The sequence below is a fragment of the Mya arenaria genome, chromosome 13, assembly GCF_026914265.1.
Source record: "Mya arenaria isolate MELC-2E11 chromosome 13, ASM2691426v1".
NCBI lineage: Eukaryota > Metazoa > Mollusca > Bivalvia > Myida > Myidae > Mya > Mya arenaria.
In genome coordinates, this window is record NC_069134.1 from 37,073,109 (window position 1) to 37,094,893 (window position 21,785).

Sequence of the window (21,785 nt, forward strand, 5' to 3'; positions counted from 1 at the left end):
TGAGTTAACAATGTCTGTCTTAAAATCTTTCAACTTAAATAACAAACGTCAAATAATAATTTAAATTGATACCTTCAGTAAATTATAAAACAGCTTCTTTACATTTCTCGTAATGAAATCGATTTCGGAGAGATAATGTCAGTTTATTCTTCACGGAACCTGATCATTTTGGCGTAGCATATACATCGCACATAATCAATACAGTAAGCATAATTTATTTTCAATTCAGATCTATCAAGTTGGCGGATTTTAGGCTTTTTATAGGTTATAATATGTTGCCTAATACAATATGCAAAATATGAAATTACTCGAATATTCAGATTATGAAGAAAGTTCAGTCATATTGGCCATTAATGTTGTCGTCTGGGAATTAACATGTACACATGCGAGAGTCAGATGAAAATGTCTTAATCAGTCGTTTATTTGTACCTGACGTAAACTTACTTTGTAAGAAAATACAATTTTACATTAGACGGCATTAGATACATCACCAATGGGAATTGCTTAGAACTCCTAAATGCATGCCTTTGAACGAACATGCCTATCAAATCAAACGTTAAACATTCCAAACATCATAATTTCAAAATACAGTTTCAAAAAGTTATAGTAATTAAACTAACTGGATAACATCCATGAAAGAATTTTCGATAAACGAACATTTACTATATAGAAGTTAATCGATACGGATTGATAGCACGTATTTTGTATGTTTTGTGCCTAGTTCCAATATCCATGTCAGAGAAAGTAATTTCCAATGAGGACGGTACTAACTTCCGGTTGTATCATGCAGCGCTTTCAAGAGTTGTACTTGTGAAATGACATTTGTTCAATGGATGGATCACGGGGTCATGTAGCAAAACACAGTTAGACTCTAAATAAATGGAGGCCAGAGTATAGCAAAGAAATGAGGTTCAATTATTTCAATGATGAAGAAATACTATTATGATAAAAGTTGATTGAAAACAAAACGTGTCAAAGCATACAAAACAATGTATGAATATATATATAGAACAGCCTCCCAACAAACCAAATTGGTGTTCACTCACAAAAGATCTTCTTTGTAGTTTAGGTTTATATGATTCCTGGTTTTATCAAGAAATTGGAAATGTTAAGATATTTCTGTGTCTTGTTAAACAAAGGTTGAAAGATAATTGTATTCAAGATTGGCAAAGTAGATTAGACATGTCCAGTAGGGCTTGATTTTACAAAAATGTGTGGATTTAGATTTCAACCATATTTTACCATACTAAATATTACTAAATTTTGAATGTCGGTGTCCAAACTGCGGCTATCGTCACATAGATTAAGCATTGAAACGGGTCGATGGAATAGACCGCATTCGAAGCCACTAAATGATCGTAAATGCACTGTTTGTTCTTTATTAGAACATGAATACTACTTTCCTCTAGAGTGCACATTGTTTTATGAACTAAGAATGAGATTTATACCTAGGTATTATAGACAATATCCTAGTATGTATAAATTAATTGCGTTGATCAATACAGAAATTGAAACTATCTTTAAAAAATCTACTTAGGGCATTAAGGTGACCGTATATTTTTTACGGCATTAAGGAGACAATTTGTATATTTTTTGTTTTATACTTTATTTTGCTTTTTTGTTGATAATTTAGTATTGAGATGATCATTTATTATGAGTACAAAATTTAGGTTTCTTAAATTAATTAACAAAAAATATACGTAATTTGCGGTCTCCTTAATAATTTGTAAGTATGTTGCAGGTTTTAAGGGGACAGGTATATATGTAGAAGGGTTTATGGAGACCAGTGTATATATAATATTATTTTTGAGGCATTAAGGGGACCATCCATATTTTATGGCATTAGGGGGACAAATTATATATATTTAACTTTTGACAGTATAGGCTCCCGTAACCTTAAGAGACAACTTGGTGATAGTATTTTTTATAATTGTGTATAATAAATCCACAAACAATGACCAGTCGAAATGGGAGGACTGCAAATTTCATAGGATATTCATCGGAAATCTTTTACAGACCATCTCATTCATTAAATGCAAGTCAGATTCAGTCACTTGATCTCTGTACCGTTTGATAAACAAAATATATAATGACCAGGGGCGGATCCAGGAATTCTCGTTAGAATGGGGCGTTACTTAGGGGCGTTTGCAGGAGGATTGAGGGTTACTCAATCAAGTAATTTTTAACAATTTGTAGTCGGAAATGATGCATTATGTGTATATTTTATTATTTTCTTCTCATATATTGACACAAAAAGTAAACTTGGATGATTTTAGAGGGAGCGCACGCCAACTGCACCCCTTCTCAATCCGCTAGTGAATGGTGACTTAATATTTGATATATTATGGTTAAATAGAACTTTCAGTTGAATTATATAGAAACTGTAAATGCTAAATACAAGTTCTGTGCTTGTAAAAACAATAAAAGTTTCGTCTGCACACGAATGTGTCTGTTAACGCTTGAACAGTTATATAGCTCATGATTAAAGAACATTGTTCATTGGGTTCATTGTGACCCATGGAAGTTTTTTTTATTAAATTCCAACTTCCCCTTAAATTTTACTTGCCTAAAAGTTTAACCTTAGTCAATCAGGGGCCATAACTTGTATTAAGGACATGGAGTTATGTAACCTCATTGGCTTATGGTCCTGAACAATTGTGTGAAGTATTAAGTCAATTTAATGAAGGGTATAGAACGCCTTAACCAATAGGCTACGGAGACGGTTTTAATGCATGTACTCAATTGCAGATTCAGGGGGCGGGTTGGGGGTGGGGGGAATCGGTCCCAGCGCGCGCGCCGTCCCCCACCCCTTTGAATCGTCCGTTTATAATATGTTCTCAGTCAATATCGGGAAAAATACAATATTAAGATAAAAATGCACTATTTCGGACTATAAATTGGGGAAGTCTAACCCCCACCCCGGTCCAACATTTCAAGCCATTCAATTTCTGTTCTGAGGGAGGGACGGATGTGGAAAGATTAAGCCCATGAGTTTCACGTACCCCTTCTTAAGTCAATTCCAGAATCTGCCACTGATATCTGTAATCAGATTTGTTGTTTCATAATGTTATTGTTCCTTTAAACAGTTTAAACCTTTTATGTCATCAACATAAACAGACGCATGTTCAGTAAAATAAATACTCTGTATACAACGTTCTCGTACTCCAGAGCGATGATGCTATGCATTATATTTATCACCATCTGACTGACTGAGTAACAGTCAAAACTTTTCCGTTAAAGAGACTCTCTCATGTTTTGGCACCAAACATATTTTTTCTCGTAATGCATCTGAAAACACTTATATGTATATTTATTTTACTCCTTGGTACTGAAATTGCAGAAATAATAGTAACCAGGTTGATTTTCTTACTTCAATTGCATTTTTAAAAAACGATTGAAGTATTAAAAAATAATCTTGTTCAAGTTGGGAGCAGATAACACATAGAATAAAAAACGGATCGCTTATCCACTCGCCCACAGGGACTCATACTAAGGTGTTGAATATTTTAACCTTAATGGAAGTTATTGGTTTATCACGTGATTATGTCAATCAACTGATTGTGCAACAGCCTTTTGTTGAATCGGGTTAGTAACGCATTTCCAAATATTGGACTTCAAAGACTATATGTTAGCACATATCAACATTTATTGAAGGGTTTCAGCCATCAATAGCTTAGCTTTAACACTTCGTTTGATACGCCATACTTTATTTCGTAATAACAATCTATAAAATCCAAGTAAGAGATGCATTTTTAAAACCCTTAACGCTTCATAATCATATCCTCTTTAGCGGCTGAGGAAGCCGGTCCAAACCATTCACATACTTTCCGAGTTTCTTAATACGAGGGTATAGCCAGAAGTTCGTGGAATTCCTTAATACAATCAACACATTTTAATATTTTTCAACGCTCGCTATAAAATCTATTTCAGCTGTAAATGACATAGAAAACTTCAAACTGATACATAAAATATAAAGGAAACTACAGCTTTTTCATTAACATGAGATCAGTATAGCCCGCGCAGTTCAAACGTCAGAATCTGACGTCAACGTCATAACTTATCAAAGTAAGAGCCGTTCGCCGCAATACAACGTCGAAGTCTCGCTACCCACTGCCGCTAAATGTCACTGAACCACTCTGACTTGTAAAAATACAGGCGTGTCTGAGCTTCACTCTGTAGTGCCTGAAAGTCATTGAAGCGTTTACCTTTAGTTCACATTTAAGTTTCGGAAATAAGGCAAAATCGCATGGTGGTAGGTCTGGCGAATAAAGGGGGTGGGGAAGGATCTCCGCTTCAAGCTGGATTGTCGCGGTAGTCGGTGCCTCCTCCGATCTATGTGCTGATGCATTTTCCTGGTGAAGAATCCACCCATCATGCAACGCCAGTGGTCTCTTAAATCCCATCGCCCTCTACAAGTCACGCCTTAAATGGAGAACATAACTGAGGCTTATAACATTTGTCGCGTTTTGCGTACTTCATCAAATATAATTAAAACTAACACTTATTCAATCCCATATTTTTAATCATAAACTTTTTAAAACATTGTTTTATGCAGATTTTATCAAGTCCTAAATATTGATAAAAATGAATTTTGTTATATATCACTTTACCTTTTAGTAGGAAGCACCCGTCACAGATTGGCTCTGCGGAACTGCATGGAGTAGGATAACACCGTGCACATCAAAAAAGAAAATGAACATATACTTCCCTATCGAGCAGGATGGTCGTGCCTTCTTCGGAGGCGGGGAACTGGTAGTCTTCCATTGACTGCTTTGCTGTTTTGTCTCAGGGTCGAAATAAAACAGTCAGGTTTCATCGCAAGTGACTATCTTCTCAAGAAAACGGTTTCCTTCCTTTTAGTACCGAGCTAAGGATCGGCGTGATTCCCGTACTCTTTTGCTCATCTCATCTTCTGTCAGCAGCCGTGAAACCCAACGCGCACTCACTCGACTCATTTTCAAACTGTCTTTCATTATCCTCCGTACCGACCCATAACTCATGTCCAACATCTTGCATATTTCATAAAGAGTGACTCGACGATCAGCGTCAACGATGTTTTTTACGGCCTCGACGTCACACACTGTAGTTTGTGAAACCGGTCGCCCAGACCTCACGTCGTCACAAATGCTTTCCCGCCCCTCACTGAACCGCTTGTGCCACTTGTAAACGAGCATTCGCTTCACTTGAGTTTCACTCGATGCTTCATTCATCAGTTTAAGTGTTTGCGATGGAGTTTTCCCTAGGTTTACACAGAACTGTATCACTGCCCGTTTTATCAATCTGTCTTCTGGCGTCATTTTAAACAAAATTTAACTATTCCGTTCAAGCTAAAATGTTTCCTTTGAAATAAACAAACAAACGCACTGACTTAAAACTTCACTTCATCACACGTTATTAACGTCACGTCAAATGTGCAAACCTTCGCGCCGTTTTATTGGTTTCAATGTGAGTGGTCAACAAAACAAGATATTGTCATGGGTTATTTTAGCAACTGCGGAGGAATGCGCGACCACCTGTTTCCATAGTGATCACTACGTTGTCGTTATAACATGCTTTACGATGAATCTCGCATTCTTAATTTCAAATTACCTGATTATTATTGTATGAAAGTTTAAAAGATATGCTGCATATTGTTTTCATTTTATCAAGCTTTTCCACGAACTTCTGGCTATGCCCTTGTATATAAATCTCTTATAAATTTGCCAAATAAAATTCAACATGGGTAAACAATTATAAAAAATAACGTATTTTATGTATTGTAACATATTTATAAAAAATAGTCACTTGAATCAAATGAACATTTTCAATGTACTTTCTTTTTCGCGGAAAGTGGACATTTCATCTTACTCCAACAAGTGTGGGGTATGGTTGATTCTCTTTGTGACTGAAATCAACTTTTTTAAACACTTGGTGTATTTTAAATGTAGTCCATATAAACATCCCCTTCAGATTCTTTGACGATTGCATTTCCATGGGAGATCACTGCGTAGGATAAACATACAAGTGTTGTTTAGCCACACTGTGGTTTCAATTATGTCAGGGGCGTAGCTACCCCTCTATTCATGAGGATTCATAAATGTGGTGGGGGTTCGGGGCAAACTTGAAAATTTTGAAAACCATGGTGCAATCTAGTGCATTCTGGGCGTTCCGATGTGCATTATTTAGTACTGGAAAATAACCAGTTTTAGATTCATGTAGTCAAGTTCGCATACTGCAACTTTGGTTGATTTTTTTGTCAGAATCATGTGGATTCAGCCGCGTATTCATGTATAGGCGGCTACACGCCTGTATGTTGTGCATATAAATGTATAATTTGGTTTAAATGATGCATCCTTAATATAACACCTCCTTGCTGCTACACCAATAGAAACTTCATGGGATGTTAATAGTAAAAGAACTAGCACTGACGTTCCCATTTTTGTCTGGGTCATTTAAATAATAGAAAACAATTTACAAGATAAACAAATTTGTTTTGACTTCTTTAATGAATTATATAAAAAACATTGTACAAAGATATCATGACACTTTTAAACAATAAGTATGGTTGTTAATTAAACAGTATGCTAGCTTTAACGATTTAGGCAAACCATTGGAATTTTACAGTGGTCTTAAAAGGTGTATTTAAAGCTGCAATCTCACCGATTGATCGTTTTGACTACCGGTACTCTTTTATTGTTTGTCTATAAATGGACAATTTTTTTGCATAAATGTCTAGACCCAATTTTAAGTGATATAAGAATGCTGAAAAAAGATCAGATAGCAGTTTATCATATTTATGTTAAAAAAATGATGTTTTATGGCTAAAAGCATTACGAACAATTTAATGTAAATGAAATTTTCGGCACTTTTACATTTCTGATGGGTTCTATTGTGAATTATCTAATATGACTGAATTAAAGGAATGATAACCAAATCAGCAGATTTTGAGACAATTTTGTGTCTTAACTGACAATCTGTAAGAGTGCAGCTTTAAGTGTTGATCTAAAGCTTCATATACACATTGTTATATTGTCAATAACTGTTTAAAAGGTCTCATGTACTAAATAAGATAATAATTTTCATACAATATCTAAAATTGATCAAAATAAATAAAGTACCATTATACCTATTTCTTAAAAGTGCCTTTTCTCATCTGACAATACCATTCAAAGCCATCATTTCAACTATGAATTTATTTTTAACTTTCAACTTTTCTATAGCATATGCAACAAAATATACCAAAAATACAAGCCATGAACAATATGATTGTTCAACTTGCATTATCTTTGGCCTTTTGAAACGACCATTTTCCAGTTTTGTCTATTTGTAAGTTATGCCCTGAGGAATAAAGTATGACTGTATGAATCATAAAAAGCAATAAAAACACTAAAAATATGCCCCAACCCCTGTAATTTCTAATACAGTAGTAAAATCAAGAAATTAAACATTTAGAGCTGCACTCCCACAGATATACCGTTTTCACAACTTTTTTTTTTTGAATGAGCAATTTTTTGCGTAATTATCTGCAAACCAATGATAAAAGATTGCTGACAAAAGATCAGATCACAGATTTCATATTTCCGTTCAAAAATTAATGTTACTAACGGTTTAAGAAAAGTGCATAAAACATCAATGTTTTAACTTAAATAGAAAAATCTGCCATTTAATTTTTCGCAAAAATTGGATGGTTCCAATCCAAGACATAAAATGAGAAAAGTTGTCAAAACGTCCAAAATGTGAGAGTGCAGCTTTAACGTTTGAAAGTAACTCTGTTTGCCTCGTGCCCCTGAACAGGGTTTAATTATATTATATGCCCAGTGGGTTTGTCCCTGTATATTTGATTGTATGATTGCAGTAATGGATAATGGTCTAATTATCTTCTGACAATTTTTCACCAATTTTAAAGAAACAGAAAACACATATTAAGCTCATATAACGCTGTACAATTTAATCTCATTCATTAGGATGAGAAAAATTCCCTAAAAATATTAATTGTGGAAACATATCTCATTTAAATACATACAGGAAATGGCGACATCATTTACCCTTTAGTATGAAAAATGCAGTTTCCTGATATTTGAATAGCGGTTCTTTATTTAAGCATCTCAATTCATTCAACATACACATAGTATGTATCAAGTTTCAAAGGAAACCAAATCATCGTAACGATGGTTTTCAAAGCAAATATTCACACTCTTGACAAACTTCTTTTCCTAGTTTCAACTTTTGAGACTTTTTGATGAGCCTGCACCTTCCCCCTCTTATGCTGTGGCTTCAAGCAATAAAGCTACCAGCTCAAGTTGCACAACTGGTGAACAAGACTGCTGATAGTCGACAAACTGCACACCTGATGCCATGATAAATCATGTCCATCGACTTCCAGAATGAAGAAATGACGCAGCACAGAATTGATTTCAATTGGACCTCTCTGTACTTTCATCCCCTTGTTGTAGTCAAAGACTATATCTAAGTGTGCAGTGCGGGATCTTGAGAAGCTTTCTGCTCCTCTGATGAAGTAAGTTTGGCAGAGTGTGAAACTCCTGTCTACTCATATGCCTGGACACATGTGATCTATGTCTTCTTGTGTGTGCCCAACCATCACCTGAAATTGTTTTAGAGGAAGTTAGTGCTTGATTACAAGTCAATGTGACAAAACAAGGTCTTTCATTTATGCCACCAAGAACTAGTATTCCAAGTTTCATAACTGGTATGTTAACTCAAAGCAATTGAGCAGAAACTGTTTGGTAATTAATTTTAAGTCACTGCTTCCACTTATACTATCAGTAATATTGAACGTGAACCGACTGACCCAAATGCTATTCTAAATAATTTTTATGTGCAGAAACCTTAATCCTATTGACACAAAAGTAATCCAATAGTATGTCTTCACAAACCATTCTACAACAATATTTTGTCAATTTAACTCAAAGATTGATTATTGTTTTTTTGTCAGACAAACACAGAGATGGCCCTATATCGCTCACCTGATTTGAGAAAGGATTCTAACTTAGTTATTGTTTGGACACTAACTGGACACTTTTGGTCTGACTTTATAATGCTGCTGGTGAAAATATTAAAAGTCCCTAAATAATGGGCTTACAAAAACATGAAATAAAATGTATTTGTTTAAAAATTACAAAGGGCCATAACTCTTACAATATTTAAGTTTGTATTGAGCAGAATAAAAGGCTTTGCCTAAAATACAAACTTAAAACTATATTTACAAGTAAAACAAAACAAGAGCACCGCGAAACGGAGCATTATACGCCCGAAGAAGATTCGGCTCGAGGTCCTTTTAATGTAGTGATGATTTGTATAAAGTTATTTGAAAATCGCTTTATTAGTTACCAAGTTATGGCCCGGACACGGAATTGCTAACGGACGAGTAACAAAGATGTGGCCCGGACACAGAATTGCTAACGCCCCCCCATGGTGATTCTAGTCTTTCAGGTATGGACCTGGAAATTGCGCGCGACACATCCTTTTAATGTAGTGATGATTTGTATAAAGTTATTTGAAAATTGCTTTATTAGTTACCAAGTTATGGCCCGGACACGGAATTGCTAACGGACGGACAGACGGACGGACAGACAGACAGACGGACAGACGATGGAGGCCATAACATAATACGACCCTTCGGGCGTATAAAAATCTACAAATATGTTTTTTGTATCTGGTTTTTGAGAGAGAATGATCGGAAGAAAACATCTCACATTTACAATCATATTAAAAAATAATTTAGTTTTTTTTTTTAAATTATATTCTATTTCAAAAACACTGCAAAAGACAAGACACTTACGTTTCAATTTCTTGATTTCAATTTCTTGATTTAATACATTGATGATTATCAATTCTTATGAAGCGAGATGGATCTTACACTCTGACCAGTGCAACGTGCATGTTCTTAGTTGCTCAGTTATTACCTTTCTTAAAATTCTCCTCTTGATCTGAGCCACGCCAAAATGATGGGAGATGCTTTTGTTGTATTTTCCATCGGAATGTATAGCACCTCTGTGTTTCTGTTTGTCTCCTGAAATAGTAAAAGTTTATTAATAATAATCACAATAATAATAATCAGTGACTTTTACTGAAATTATTTTCACCGATTGTGCCTTGCACATTGGGGAACAAAGTTGACTTCTGAGGAGAAGATTTTTCCATATAGACATATAACAAAAAGTAACTCCGCACCCTGGAGCAATGATTTTTATGAATCAATATCCGGTGAAGAAAATTCATACAGGGTATTGAAACATTTTTTTGCTTCAAATGAAGACTTTTAAAAAAGATAACTTAACTAGCTCTTCATCATATTAAATAAAAATTAGCAGTCTATGCCGCACACGGAGCCCCGCATTTGATCTTTTACCATAGTTTGATTGAGAGTTAAGTTTCACATCGACAAGTCTTTACAGGTCTATTAAAGCTGCACTCTCACAGACTGAACGTTTTGAAAAAGGTTATAATTTTTATCTTGGAATGAACCAATGTATGCAAAATGCATGGAAACCTGTGATATAAGACGGCTGACAAAAAATGTCTTTGAATTCCCGTCAAACATGTCCAAACCAAATTCAAACTTTGGATAATCACTGTGATTCACGATGAAATTCAGCACTTCTTGCCCAGTATATATACGTTTACTTTAAGCGGAAGGCAAATTAAAACAAACACATTTGTCCGAAAATTAATCAAGCTTTAAATGGTAGTAGAATTGTCATTTGTTCATGTAATTTTCAAAAATCAGGAAAGGAAATAAATGTTCTCATGTTGCCAATTTAGTCTCGATCATCTAGACGCTTGTATCCAGATCTATATCGTTCATTGACTCTAATTAGAGCGGCTTCATGATTGAGACTAGCCGGTTCTTTGATAATTGTTACGATCGAACAGTGGTTGAAAATGTAAAGTGAGACCAGTTTTTTACCTGTTATTGAACAAACTGTTATGTTGGCAGGACTGTCCTCCTCAGCAATGCAAAGAACAGCAATGACTGGCTGGCACTCTGTAAAATGGCGATTAAAACATTATGTCCAATTAAAACTGTCCCATTCTAAACAATCCATCAGCAATATATATAAATGAGCTGCGCCATGTGGAAATGTGTCTTGGGAAGTTGACATCATTCCATGTAATGATGTCATAAAGATGAGCAGAAGACATTACTTACTATGCAGTAAAAGTTCTTACTTTAACAGTAAAGATATCTTTTTTTGAGGAAATTAATCAAAGTGAGCTCTTTTATGTCATGTTTCTACAGTACCGTAGGTCTTGTACACATCTATGTTACATATATAAATAATAAACAGGAATAAAATGAGGAGTTGTGTACACACTAATTCCTCCTTATGTACTGTGTAACTCAAGAAAAACAATTCATAATTCTAGTAAAAACAATCCATAATTCTAGTAAATCTCTAGAATTCCCTTACTTTTCTCGCTGTACAAAAATGAATGAGGAGTTGCAAACAAGCAGGGCCATAAAACTTTTGCCATTTAAACTGTACCACAACAGCAATTTAAAGACAGTGATACTCATTGATGGAATAGGCACTTAGACAGCTACATTTTCTGAGAAATGGAGATCAGACTAAATTCTCCAGAGATAATTTATAGCTTTATTTGAAATAAAAAACATGTTACAGTGTTTATGTTAAACTTGTTACTTATCCCTGATAACACAATCATTACCTTCAAAATGGTGATAAAATAAAAACAAATATACCTTATTAAACACTGTTTACTATCACATCTGTACCCCAACCCCCTCCCCCCTTCTTACATACCATAAGCGGCTCTTACCAAAGTAAAGAATGAAAGGTCCACAAGGCCAATTATAAACCATGAACCATGAGAATCCTGTTTACTAATTTGATTTTAAATCACCCAAAAGGCTTTCTACACATAATGGTTCCTTAATTTAAATCTAGCCTCCAAAGTTGTGATTTCATTGAAAGACTTGAGATACCTTATTTAAAAAAATGACGAAAGGAAAGCTTAAACACAGAAGTCTGGACGGGTATACGAGCCTGGAAATAAATACACAAAAGCTCACCATGCTGCTAAGGATTCTTATATAATTCCCGGCCCAAGTTCAGCTGGAGATGTTGATTCCACACGGCTGGATAACCGGCCCAGTGCACCCAAGCTTGGCAGTATCTGCAAGAGGAGGGTGTATATCTGGAAAAACGCATTTATAATCAATTTGCGAAAGTTCTTATCCGCCATAAGTAGTGAACATGTATGTGGCTTATAGATTATCTGAAATGAAGTTTAATAAAGGAGACAAGGTTCGGTCTGGGATCTAAACCTGGATTTTGATGCTGAAATTGTAAGTTTTGTTCAAATGAAGTATAAACTTAAAGTGAGTACAGAGATATCTTGAAGCCCAGATTTATCACTTACCTGAAGTTTGTAGGGCTACAATTTGCTGTAAACTGCAGGAACTGTCCCCATGAGCCTTTTGTCTGTTAGAGGAATGGTGGCTTAGGTAATTGGTGGTACCACTCTGCATTTCTTATCCACACACAACACAGTGTATCTGAAAATGACAGAGAAATGCCATGCACTTATGAAAGCTATGCTAGAAATACGCCGTTATGAGTTTATCAGATGACATTTCCACACAGAAATTGTGAGGCCACCAATACAGCAGTACTGACATCAATGACGAAAACATATATATCTGTCATGGAGCTGTGCTGGTTCTGTGGCGTCAAAACCACTGCAACTTGGCAATTCACTAGAAACATCTTTTCAGAAAAAAGAAACAACCAATACTGGGTAGCCTTTGTCACCCAGTGAACACCCAGAGCATCTTGTTACTTTGAGCATCTATTTACTTAGAAGTACAATGTAGCGTCATTTAGATCTCAAATTAACAAAAAAGTGTATCCGAAAGCTTTAAATACTGAACGAAGTGTAACTTTGAGGCGGGCTGCGAGCAAATACTTTCAAGGGCAGAAATCTCCCAGAAGTTTGAAAAAGATTATGCAAAGCTCTAGCTTGATGATTTTGGCCCAATTTCAAATTGTTACTCAGTAACACGACGGCGTAAATTTAATCAAACATCAATATAGTTACACAGGAAAATAAGAAATAGCTTTAAACTCTCTCACATTCATGGCAGAGTGTCTGGTGACGGTTAAACATTCAGCCTGGTGGCTGGGGTAACATATCTAAATCCCTAAATGGATGATCTGATCCCAGCCAACAGATCAGCGAAACACGAATTGTATTGCGTGTCCAGGGGGGGGGGGGGTCCCAAGGATATCTTGACGCAACTTACCATAGCCGCCTTGCGTTTTTGTTCACAAAGCCGGCACACACAGTTCATTCTCAGTTTGCATGTTGTGTACTGAAAAGTTCCAGCTTTCCATGACACTCGCAATAAACCTATCCATGAATTAAAACAAATTAACAAATAACTACCAGGTAATTATGGAAATATAAATGTCATTTTTTACTTAAATTATTGATAAATACAACTTATATTGCAGTCAAACTGGATAAAATATCAGGAAAATGTGTCCTGTTCCAAAAAGTGTGTTTTGACAATAGACCAAAGACCAAGAATTTAAGTGTTCAGACAGGGGCAGGCAAATCTTAAAAAAAATATCAAAATTTTAAAACTTAAATAAAACTAAAATTATACAAACCTTATATAAATCATGTGTTAACTTGAAAATACATACAAGAATACACTGTACACATAATCAAATGCTACCTCAGAGAATCATTTTTTTCAAGAACTACTTAAAGGGGTACTGCAACCCGCAAGCCTTTCGTTGTGGGCCGACACCTTTAAACCTCTTTCCCGCACATTAATTAAACACGTCTTATGTTTTGTCAGTGCCGGTTTTGATGACCAGTATAAATCCAAAAGCAGTTTTTCTGCCAAAATTTACCCAAATGATTTGGATGAATGCTTAACAAGAAAGTGCAGTGTACACAATCAAATAAAGTATTTAGTGTTCCAGCAATAATGAGCAATCTGAAATCTGACCCCTTACATTCCTTAAATATTCACAAAGTGTTAAGTTCATGTGTTTGTTATCTTTTTATGATTCAAATGGTAAAAAAATGGTGCAAATGTGAGAAGCCCTGAAGAGGAAAACTGATATTTTAATAGAAATAGTGATGAAATCACTGACATTATGTTTACTTAGCAACTAAAGCAACAGATCAACCAGACCTACCAGTATGCTAATCTATATTTAACTGTGGCGCAGTTGTTTACATTGTGTGATTTAAATGCATATATTTTTGTTGGTGATTAGTTTAAATCCAACTGAAGCAATCTCTTATCAATATAAACCTTAGTTCATCCAACAAATTAAATATTTGAATGTTAGAGGATTTGTTTTCAGAAGATCAGCAATAATGTTTTTTCTTTAATTGTCTCAATGAGAAATGTAATGTTCAAGTTTATAGGCGCTGTTTTATCTGAGAATTTCCCTGGGTGTGAACCGCTTACTGTGTCCAAGTTATCCAAGCTGGATCTAAGATATTACTACAATATGGGCAATTTGCTCTGCCATTTTTATAGATAATACCCGGTAGTGTATTCCAAAGGTATTCTTTTGGTACATTGAACTCACAACAATATTTGAACTCCTGACGTCCAGCACCGCTGTCAGATTATCTAATCCAACCACTATGCCATTGCATGCTCTTTACTGAACGAAAGATAAATGAATACTCACAATTTTGAACAGTATTTTTTTGGTCACAGATAGCAACCTTTTAATCCCACTTAATCCTGTCTTCCCTATTTGGCAAATGGAGAATTTTTAGAAAATTTGTTATCTGATGATCCTGTAAATTTTGTGTGGATTGACTAAATACTGTTCGAATTTAGCAAATCAAAACTAACATTTTGGGTTTATTCAGTGTAGACCCTAAAATATCAATTTTGATTTATAAGTATGTAGGTTTGTTTAAAAGCTCAGTACAGTTTACTTTACTTGTTAAGTTATCCAATTTTTGTAAAAAAATATTACTAAACTTGACTATAAAATACTGTAGGGGGGCGTGTCGTAAAGTTAAGAAAAAATCCAAATAATGCAACAGTCAATTGCAGCATGGGCCCCCAAGGTCCTGCTAATAGCGGGGACTTTGACTTTCGGTCCAGCCAATCCCAGGTAAAATTCCCGCTCTGCACAGACAAATAGCTGGTAAAAGCCCTGTCAAATGAATTATGATCATTTCGTAACCGCTCATTGTTGGTCATTTCGTAACCATTGTGTTAGTCAATTCGTAACCGTTAAGAAATCGAATGGTCATATCTTAACCGTTGACTCCTATAATTATGAGGAATTAATTTAATACCATTTGAATTTACAAAATAAGTTTACTGTAAGTATAAAACATAAAAATAACAACATAAACAAAGTTAAATCTAGTAGTTGTATTCCTTCTTTATTCCTAATAGTGTAGTGCGATTTGCCAATAAACTCTGAAACTATGACAAATAGAAACATTCACACTAGCTATTTTTTTATGTTGCGAAGGAAATATTATAAGCAGGCTGAATATTAAATGTAATAATTTTTTAATTCATAGATGTTCTACCATTGAGAGGAATTGTGACCTTAAGCCAATACTTTTAAATATATAGACCATATTACTTTAGAATTTCTTTTTATTAAATTGCATAGAAGTATTGTAAAATGTAGTGAGTTTGCCGAATGAGATTATGCGCTTTTTATATGCTTATTGTATTAAGAATGTGCCGATATGTTTAATTTTGTATCTTGTTATTGGAAATTAATACCATAAGGCCAAATAAAAAATAGGTGTGTTTCAGGTAACACTGCTAAAAAAAATAGGGTAGGTAGGTCGGAATATTTTTTTTATTTTTTTATTTTTTTATTATTTTTTTTTGATATATTGATTTCAGTAACTGTTGACTCAGAAAGTAACAAAAATAAAAGTCATCAATTTTCAGGTTTATCAGTAGTTTTTAAACATGTTACATGCTTCAAAGGAAACATTCTTTATTTGTCTGGTTAAATACTTTTGACAATGATGGTTGGATTTCAACTAAGTTATGGTACACCACTCTGCTATTATTTGAGACTTTCCAGGAACGGTTTTACTTTTCTTTATGCACCCGTTTGCTTTCAATCACCCTCTGTAGAATACTAACCTCCTTGAAACATAATTACATGAAGAGTGGGACGGCAAATTTACCATATAAGCCATTAGCCAAGGAAACCTCAATGCTGTCAAGAGGACCTGGGGGTTCAGGTTTGAAGAACAAGTAACATGCAGGTTTTATTGCCAAAATTGCACACTTAAGTCTGACATATCAATCCGAAAGTCAGTATCTGACACATTTGTATCTGACAAGAAAATATAGTTCAAGAATTGAAACATACCTGCCACACAAGCACAAACGTAATTCACCTTAAGAGTTCGGACATTCTATAAATTCGGACATCCATTATTATTTTCAAAAATAATTTATTTTAGGTACCTAATTTTCGGACACCCAAAGGACATCGACTGAACTTTTACAGTTACTAAGTCTCACAGACAAAAATTATTGATCTTTATCGTTACAATGCCTGGCTAGATTACCTAACCGTATACATCACTGTGATAAGTTAGTTGGTTACTACCCATCCTAAACGATTTATTGCCTGGTGAAAAGGATGTGTGATATATTCAATGGAGGATTAAAGAAACAACAAGGGCAATGCAGAGATTAAGAAAACACAGACATGACATGTTTGTAAAACGATCCGCCAATTAACTTTGAAACTTGTATCACACTTTTAATATAGACTTTATGAAGCAATAATCGTACAGTAATACTCATTGAAACATCAATCATGCCAAGAAATACCAGCCAATTTTTCCACTTTTCATTTCTACACAAGAGCCAATTTCAGCTACACATTAACCCCTAATTGACCGAGAATCTGACCATGTGTTTAATCATGTTTTCATATCTAGGGAGTTGCTGTGGTTTGGGTCAAGATTTGGAAGAATGTATTTAATTTTGCCCAGAAAGACGTGAAGAAGTATCAAGTGTTCACTACAATTAATTAAAATTACAGAGTACTTAATTTAGTAAAACTTATTATTTTCTTATTCTTAAACAAAAATATGATGTTTTTAATGAGTAACATTATCGTTTTAGACATACATGTGTATGACAGATGTTAATGAAAATGGTATGCTTAACCAACCGTTTTATTTGGAATGAAAATGTAACCTATATTACATTATATATGAATCTGGCCGTCTCGTAGGTCGAATTATATTTAAGGGTATGCTTTACTAAGCGTATGGATATTGATTTTAAAATGTCAGATTTATTGGGTTCACATTTTTTAACAAAAACACACACTCTTATTGTTCATTTTTAAAGCTTTGTTGTTTTTATTTCACTGTAAAAAATATTGAGTTCGTAAGTATACGTATACACCATGGAAAATGGGAAATATAAACGAAACTTGAAAAAATATATCACATTGGCGAAACTGAATCTCCGAATGTTAAATTTACTTCAATTTTGTTCATATTATCATGAACACATGAGGCGGTTAAAATGCATTTTCGTATAACTGATTGGGATTTGTTTTTGCAATATTTCAATCTAAAAAAATTGCTTAGTTTTGTGTTCATCTGGCATTGTCTTCATACCGTGACCTGTGAAAGAACATGTTTTGACCGACATAAACTCACAACAATGGTCGCTGTCCTTGAGTGACACCTTTTCTGTAAAATATTGACCCACCCCAAATAATAACATGACTCAGAACGTTACTGTAAATAGGTATTTAACCCCACCGAACAGAACCGACTATGTTGGTCATTTAATATGTGTGCTCTTAAGTCTTAGTAATACAGGTGGTAATGCTGCAGCTATTGTTGTTGATACTGCCACTACTGCTTCTGCTATTGCCAATGTCAACACCACCGCCACAACACCACCGTCAGCACCACCACAACCACCACCACCACCACCACCACCGATGATGATGATGATGATGATGATGATGATGATAATGATGATGATAATGATGATGATGATACCCCTAAACTACTGCCGCTCCTGCTGAATTGTTGTTGTTGTTGTTGCCACTTCTACAACAACAGCTACTACTATTCCTTCTACTAACTATCATATAACTTCTACTGATGCTGCTAATCTTGCGTTAATCAATTATATGTTGCTGTGAATGAAGGAACTAAGCTTTTTGTATCAATGCGAAGACCCTTATTTATCTATTTATAATGAGCGCAAAGTACAATGAACCCTTAAAGGGACTGTACACCAGATTCGCACCAAAAAAGTTTTCTTCTGTAACGAATCTCAGGACAATTATCTAATGGACTGTGTTACGCTTTATCATAATTGTAAAAAAAAGTACCAAAATGTAAAAAAAAAACTGTGTCGGAGACCGGGTTCTTCAGTTAGTAAGTTTCAATGCATTGTACTCATCGATGCCAAGTTTATGTCAGTTTTCGAAAATTTTCTCCTTTTTTCCGCTATTTTATCATACGGAGTATAGCCCCTTTAAGCAGATTTTCGACATCCACAGATAAACAACTCCCCGGTATCATTTTATTAAATATACATGAGTCATAACATTTTGAGCCGGAAGTTGATAAGTTTGACTGAAAGTGAAAGTTTGTGATTCTATTTGTTTCAAAAAAACTTCCTCACGCCGGCCAAATCCTAAGAGCCTCTTATAGAACAATACCGTACTCAAGTTGTTAAATTAAACGACTTGATTACGGTATTGTTCTATAAGAGGCTATTAGGATTTGGCCAGCGTGAGGATAATATTTAGCTGTCGGGGAACTAAGAAATATAGTTAGTACATTTGTACTTGATGTTTTCAATCTTTAAACATAATTAAACATAATAACAAGAGTGTGGTTTAGATAGTTAAATATTGTTATCAAGGAGATTGTTCATAAACAATATCAAAGATGTAATGCTTAGCTTAGTTAATTAATAATTATACTTTTTATAGTTAAGAAAATCATGTCAATACTTAATAATAAACTATTATTGAATTTTTATTTTTATTTTTGACAAGTGTCGTAATCAACAAAATGAGATGAAGCGTTAAATCTAAGAACCATGCACTATAGAAAGATTTTTCCGAAAAATGACCAAAATTATTGCTCCCCTGAATTTCATGCTGGTCGTAATGGCCATTAAATGAAATGAATTAGCTGTACAGCAGATAACTGATAAAAAATTCATGGAGAACCAAGTCAGTCCTTTAACCCTTAGCACAAAACCACTGAATGGAACATAATGCATATGCTGCTAAAATCCAGGTATATGCTGGCATACAGGGGTTTCCTTCTTAATTGAAAATTGGATAGGATTTCTTGGCATGAAAACAATAAAGTCAACACATTCAATGATACAGGTAACTATTAAATGTGATGAATTAAAGTTATAAATGCAATACTCAAGTTACAATAAAAAAACACCAGACACATTAATCCTGCATAACAATATCCATGCTCTCCATGAGATCCTCGTGGGTATAACTGAGTTATGTGACGTCACACAATGGGACTGTTTGATCTGAAGCCGATAAAAGGTGTTTATTCATTTCAATGCATGTATAAAATGGTGTTGAATGGGATTTTAACCATCTTGATGAAGGAGCTACAGTGACTTATAGGCGTAATAACCATTGATAACTACGGATAAATTAATAAGTGGTAAAATGCAGACATGAAGAAAAAAGGCAGGTTTACCATACATGTAAATAAAATGTAAAAATGGTTATTTTCTATGAATTCGTAGAGCGAAAAATTAATTATTTTTAGGTGTCCGAACTCTAAGGTGAAGTACGGTAAATACATTAAAAAAATCCAACTCTAATATTGTCAACTTTACGTACATACATTTCGTAACAAATGCTTTTCGTACCCAAATCACATTTTTTTCAGGGAAAAATAGGTTAGGGTCGGCGGGAAAAAATAGGGTCGGTCGGGTAACCTGAAAGAGACCTATTTTTTTATTTGGCCTAACAAATAATTTAAGGTTGTTTTTTGTCGGTTTCGAATATAAAGTATGCAGAATATGAATCAATTGAGAAAAAAACAGAACAAAATTTTGTTCGTTTTAAACAATTCAAACAAATATAGTCAATGAAATAGGTCAAGAATGATTATTTATGTAAACGTAATTTTACTCAAAAATACATCGCGATCAGTCTTTAATTATTGTTTATAAGTAAGCAAAATGTAAGAAAATAATTAACATATTTTGGTAGTATAACAAATCATTTCTACTTTAGCATGATATATATATATCTAATAACTATTGAGTAACATAAATTATTGGCTTGTTACTAGTGAGAATTCGAGTAATGTCTCCCAATTGGTGTCTTGGTTGCTGTGCCATATACATCCAGGTTCGAACAATACACTTAACGAGGTGCTAAGTGTACTATTTATCACCTTGTTAAATGGTGGTTATTATATGAGCAATTGATTACTTGACGGTTACGAATTGACTAACAGAATGGTTACGAAATAACCAAGATCAGCAGTTACGAAATGGTAAGGTTACGAAATGACCAGATCCTCGTCAAATGCCCCTGGGGACATCCTAGGTTAGGCCCAATCCCTGTTATAAGCGCAAAAACAATAACACCGCATTCACTCAGCACTGCCGGTCCACCTGGAAGGTAAAAACATGGCCCATTTCCCCTGCTATCCCCGGTATAAACAAGACCTGGGTGCCATTGTTACAATTGACTGGTGCATAACTGTGGCAGAATAAGGGAAATATTTTATTGTTGCATTTATTATCAAATATGAGAATTTAAGACACATGCAAAAAGCCACAATACGAATTGGTGATAGTGTTCGTTCTGTTCTGCTATTCAAAGGTGATGAGAATGACTAATGACATGACATTGACAAACAAAATGTAAGGCATTTGTATCCTTTCGTCTTTTATTTATTAAAATCTGAGATGTTATGGGAGCAAATCACTTTTTAGATTGGAACATACCAAATAATAATAAGCGACGATGTACAGTAGTGGTAAACCAAGTTTGCTAGAAATCAATCGAGTTTCTCCAAAATACAAGCAAAAATTACACCGGATGTTGATACTAGTGATTTAGGGCACCCGTGATTTTGTTTCGGATGAACAAAATCCGGATAAATCATTTGCTTTTCATCCAAAGGGTGGACGATTTATACAACTGTACAAAAGTCATAAAAATAAACGAAAAAAACGTTGAATATGTATTTTAAACACTTACCAAGTTACCATTCTCTTTCTGTAAGAGATGAACGCCATACTGCATAATTGCCAAACTCCGCGCAGTGTTACTTCCCTTGCAGTACAGTAATCACTGCCTTCACAAATATCACGTGATGATAGAAACGGCACGTGATTGCAATTTACAAAATGGACGGAACACCTTTAAAAGAAATTCCAGCAACATGTTTCATTTGTTTAGAAAATAAACGATTTTATTCCATAAAAGGAAAAAATGCAAAACGTTCGATACATGTCTGAATAGCTAACAACACATCCATGTTGATATTGTAATTTGTAAATCCTACTTTCAATTTGAAAAAAGACCGAACATTTCCGAATGTTTTTTTTAATTGTTATTTTTTTATAAAACATATTATGCCTATCAACTGGCGTAAAGTAATTATTTAAGAAAGGATATAAGAATAAATATATATGATTAAAAAAAATGCCATTAAAAGTTTTCATCCAATTTTGGATGAAAATCTTGTGGTGGCACAAACTCCGCGCAGTGTTACTTCCCTTGCAGTACATTACTTTACTG

The 21,785-nt window shown here is 34.5% G+C and overlaps 1 long non-coding RNA gene across 6 annotated transcripts; it reads right to left on the minus strand.

The window, feature by feature from the left end:
* Positions 1-6,404: 6,404 nt before the first annotated feature.
* Positions 6,405-21,304, minus strand: LOC128214979 (uncharacterized). 6 transcript variants are annotated; one of them, XR_008258012.1, is made up of 7 exons: positions 21,243-21,274; positions 13,268-13,362; positions 12,385-12,520; positions 12,035-12,138; positions 10,907-10,984; positions 9,903-10,009; positions 6,405-8,581 (listed from the first exon to the last, which is right to left on the minus strand). It is a non-coding gene; the product is annotated as an uncharacterized LOC128214979 (long non-coding RNA). The 6 variants fall into 6 exon arrangements; XR_008258013.1 differs by lacking the exon at positions 21,243-21,274 and adding an exon at positions 20,987-21,086; XR_008258014.1 differs by lacking the exon at positions 21,243-21,274 and adding an exon at positions 20,987-21,067 and having other exon boundaries at positions 13,268-13,374.
* Between the last annotated feature and the right edge of the window lie 481 nt (positions 21,305-21,785).